This window comes from Trichosurus vulpecula, chromosome 2 (assembly GCF_011100635.1).
Source record: "Trichosurus vulpecula isolate mTriVul1 chromosome 2, mTriVul1.pri, whole genome shotgun sequence".
NCBI lineage: Eukaryota > Metazoa > Chordata > Mammalia > Diprotodontia > Phalangeridae > Trichosurus > Trichosurus vulpecula.
Genome location: NC_050574.1, coordinates 37,268,798 through 37,273,806, shown reverse-complemented (window position 1 = coordinate 37,273,806; position 5,009 = coordinate 37,268,798). Strand labels below are relative to the sequence as shown.

General features: G+C 45.5%; 1 pseudogene; it reads right to left on the bottom strand.

Moving 5' to 3' along the window:
- Window positions 1–2,884: 2,884 nt before the first annotated feature.
- Window positions 2,885–4,447, bottom strand: LOC118836338 (annotated as a pseudogene).
- Between the last annotated feature and the right edge of the window lie 562 nt (window positions 4,448–5,009).

The window sequence follows — 5,009 nt, the reverse complement described above, 5'->3', positions numbered from 1 at the left end:
CCTCAATTTTCCTTCCCTAATCACACCCCTCCCTTATCTTACCCTTTTCCCCTTGCTACTTCTTCCCTCCCTTGTAACCATCTCCCTTTCTTTCTCCTTTCCCTTTTCCCCTTCTACTGCCTTTAGGACAAGTGTGATTTCTATACTTATCAGAGTATATTGTTCCCTCCTTGAACCAAATCCAATGAGAGTACAGCTTAAACACTACTCTTCTCTCTCCCTTCTTTACCTCTACTGTAATATATTTTTGTGCCTCTTCATGTGACGTAATTTACCCTTTTCTACTACCTCCTTACCTCTTCTCCCAGAACAGTCCCTTTGCACCCTCTAATTATGTTTTTTTATCATCACATCAGTTAGTTTATACTGACACCCTCAGTGTATGCATATCCCTTTTAATTGTCATAATAACTGTACCATTCTCAAGATTGACATATATATACACACACATATATAACATATATAACCAACATAATCCTATATAAGGATGTAAACAATTTGCCCTTATTTAATAACAAGTTTTTGCCCCTGTTCACCTTTTTATGTCTCTTGAGTTTTGTAATTGAAGATCAAATTTTCCTTTGAGCTCTGGCCTTTTCATCGGGAAGGTCTGTTATTTCGTTCAATGTTCAACTGCTTGCCTGAAAACTTATGCTCAGTTTTGCTGGGTAGTTGATCCTTGGTTAGAATCCAAGCTCCTTTGCCTTTCAGAATGTCATATTCCAATTCATTCTGTTTTTTAATGTAGAAGGTGCAAGATCCTGCATGATCCTGATGGTAGTTCCACGATATTTGAATTGTTTCTTTCTGGCTGCTTGCAGTATTTTCTCCTTGATCTGATAATTCTGGAATTTGGTTACAATATTCCTTGGAGTTTTCAATTGGGGATCTCTTTCAGGCGGTGATCAGTGGATTCTTTCGATGACCATTTTACTCTCTGGTTCTAGGACCTCAGTGAAGTTTTCCTTAATGATTTCTTGGAAGGTCCAAGCTCTTTTTTTCATCATGGCTTTCTGGTAGATCTATTTTGTAGGTCAGTTGTTTTTTTTTTCCAATCAGATATTTCATATTTTCTTCTATTTTTTCATTTTTTAGATTTTGTTTGACTGATTCTTGATGCCTCATAGGGTCATTAGCTTCTACTTGTCCAATTCTAATTTTGAACAAATTGTTTTCTTCATTCATCAGTGAATTTTTTTTCATTTTTTTCTTTTACCTCTCTAATTTAGTTTTTAAAATCCTCCTTGAGCTCTTCCAGGAATTTTTGGACTTGAGACCAGTTCACATTCCCTTCTGAGGCTTCAGAAGTGGGTACAGTGTCAAGGCTGTCCTCTTCTGAATTGGTATTTTGATCTTCCCTGTCTCCATGATAAGAATCAATAGTCCTCAGCTTTTTGGATTGTTTCTTCATTGTGTTATCTTTTTCCTGGCTTATAAAGTGAATCTCTGCTTCTGGGGCTCAGGGGACTCTGCCCTAAGCTTTTTGTCCTGGAAACTGTGGGCCTGGTTACTGGCTTTGTGTGCTGTGACCTCTGGCTTTGTGTGCTGTGGCTGCTGGTTTTGTGAGGTGTGGAGTAGGGGTGGTCTGGCTGCTGGAAGTCTCCTCTTTTCCTAGAGCTGTGCTACAGCTTGGGTGGTCTCAGCAGTTGTCTGCACTGGTGTCTGCCACTTCCCCTGGATTTCCAAAGGCACACCTGGGGTCCTGGTGATTGTGCTTGTTGGCTCCACCCCTCTGGGGCTCAGGAAATCCTGCTGGTCTGTTAAGGTGGGGCTTGCTGCGATATCTCTTTTCCTTCACTGGCCTCCTTCCATCACCGCAAGAGGGGCCCGCAGCCTCCCGAGTTAAAAGACATTGGAATCCCCACTTCTGGCTCCTCTATTCCAGGATTTCTCCTAGGGAAGTATTCTCTGGACTTATTCAGGGAGAGATGAGAACTCTTAAGAGGTTACTGAGTCATCATGGCTCCTAGAAGTTCAAGAAGGTGAGTTTCAAACCTTTAGACTGTGGGCTGATAGCTCCAAGAGGAGCTACTGCTGCTGCTGCAGGCTCTGCACTTCTATCTCAGCTAGCTCCAACAGACTCCCATCTTGCACTGTGAGGTCTGGGGATCATCACCACAGCCAGGGTGGGCTGGGCCTACTGGGAATTTAGTTAGAGTAGGTCAGTATCTGTTCTTCAATTTACAGTCTCAAAGACCTACCTGGGGCCCACCCTGAGCCTAGTTCTAGTCATTCTATCAGTTGGAGAGTACCCAGAAGTTGGCAACCAGGATGGTGACAAGTTTTGAGTCCTTGCCATGTGAATGCTGTTGAAGGAAGTAGGGGTATTCAACATGGGGAAGAGAAGACTCAAGGAAAGAGATGATACCTATATTTGAAGGACTGTCATGTGGAGAAGAATTAAAACAGTTTGATTCCAGTGGGCAGAACCATGAGCCATGGGTGGAAGTTCCAGAAAGGCCAATAAGGTCATGAAAAAATTCTTGTTAGAGCTGTTTCAAAGTAAAATGAATTGCCTTGCCCTTCACTGGAGAGGAGTTGAAAGCAGAGCCCAGGCTAGAGGACAGGACTCTTGATATCCATCCCAGGAGAAGCTGCTATCCCTTGGGGTAGAGTAGCTGGGAATCCCTCCATCCATAGCTCCATGAAACCACTGAGTCCTGACCTAATTTCTCTTCCTTCTTTCACCAACTGGGTTCTCAGTCCCTGCAGGGGACTAATTGCTGATGGGCTCCCACCCAGACCTCAGTGACTTTCCCCTTGAAGGATCAGCCAGTGTCCTTAATCATGCAGGGTGGGGGGAGTGGGGGAGATGGCTGGTCAAATCACAGCACTCTACCCAGTGTTCCCTTATCCAACCCATGCTTTTCCTTCTAATTTCTTGCTATGATGTACTCCTTTCAAAGCCAGACTTGACCCAGACCCCCAGAGACCCTCTCTGATAGGAGGACTCCTCCCCCACACCATCCCCAACAGCTTGTCTCCCTGTTAGACTAGGGTTTCCTTGAAGGGAAGTTCCTTGCCTTCTTTTCAACATAATTTGTAGAGTAACTGATGCACAGCTTTCTTCCACCTCCTCTTTAGCCTCCTCCTCAAATTCTCCCTCCTCCTTAGCTATGGCATCCTGATACTGCTGATTCTCAGAAATCAGATCCTTTATGTCACTTTCTGTTTCAGTGAATTCCCTTTCACCCATGCCTTCTCCAATATACCAGTGTAAGAAAGCCTTTCTTCGAAACATGGCTGCAAACTGTTCGGAAATGTGCTTTAAGAGCTCTTGGATGGCAGCACTGGTTATGAGTGAAGGTGGCAAACATTTTCAGGCCCCAGGATGGAATGTCACAAATAGCCATTTTCACATCGTTGGAGACACATGATCTTGTTTTGGACACTGAGCCTTTGCTCATCTACCTCTTTCATGGACACATGGCCTCTGAACATGGCTACCACCATGAGATAGTGCCCATGCCATGGGTCACAAGCAGCCATTATGTTCTTTGCATCAAACATCTGCTGGATGGGCTCTAGCACAGTTAAAGCATGGTACTGCTGTCTATAATGGCTAGTCAGTGGAACAAAGCCAGTGCAGATGGGGAAAGGTGCCCATATTCACTGCCAACTTGCACAAGTCAAAGTTAAGCTGCCGTGGGAAAGGTGGTGGCGCTGCTCATGTTGTTGACACCAGGTGGTTTAGGTTACCATACATGGGAGTGGTCAACTTCAGGGTCAGAGAGCCCCAGAGTGAGGGTTCCCCAAGGACTATGTCTTTTCCCTCAGATCACAGATCACAGAATGTCAGTCATTGAGGTCATAGTATCCAACTCCCCAACACTTGAACAATTATTTCTCTCTGTCTTACCAGGGTCTCCTTGAGGGCAAAGCCAGTTCATAGGCCACAGGTCACAGAATGTCAGAGCTGGAGGTGACCTCAGGCACCATGTAGTCCAACTCATCTCCCCTCCTCCAATTCCTACTAATATACACCCAGTAAGTTGTTATTAAGCCTTTGCTTGAAGACTTCTACTGAAGAGGAACCTCTCAGGCAGCCCATTTCACTTTAGGATGCTTCTAATTCTTAGGAAGTTTTTCCTGACCTCATGCCTAATGGCTCTTTTCTACCTAATGTCCCTAATACTGCCCTCTGGGGCCAAATGGAACAATCCAATGCTTCTTCCATTGGATGGTCCTTTAAATTCTCTAAGATATGTATTGAATGCTCTGTCCCTCCCCCACCCTGCCCAGTCTCCCTTTCTCCAGGCTAAATAACCCCAACTCCTTCAATTGACAATTATATAAGAGGGACTTGAGAAACCTGTATTATCCTGGCTGCTCTCCAAAGGCCCAGCCTTTGGACAGCAGCTGAATTCAAGCCTAAACTGGTAGAAGGGAAACCTTCCACATCTCTAGCTTCACACCAGTTTGGCTCAGGTTTGAGCTTGGGGTTCATGCTGATCCACAGTCCTCCTCCAGATCCACAGCTCAGATCACCTTGTACCTGCACTAATTAGCAGCTGGGAAAAGTTATAAGCCATTCCAGTCTCACCAGTAAACACCTGGATAATTATGACCATATCAGCATGGAACCTGTAAAGCCATAGTGTGGGTTGGGTGCAGGGGTGGGCCTACAAACTGAAATAGAAGCAGACTGATTGAGAGAAGCTGTGGCCTGTGGGCCTCCTCCTCCTGACTATCCTCTTGGGAAGAGAAAAGTAGGGACAGGAAAAGCAAAAGGGTCAGGCAGGAGCCTGGGGAGAGCCAGGTGGCCCCTAAGGGGAAAAGGAACATTTTACTCAGGCATGGGACCAGGGAAGGACCTTCTGGTCCTGTAATAGTTTGTTGTCTCAGCTTGAAGGCTGGAAGGGGGCGAGCCAGTCCTGGAGGTATGATAATTACCTAACTGGGAGTATGTGTGTGGGGTGGTGGTATAGCCTCCTTTCTCAGCTGGGATAAAGGCTCAGGCCAGGCAGCAGGTAAGGGAAGGAGGCAACTGGACCATGAGAGGAGAGGCC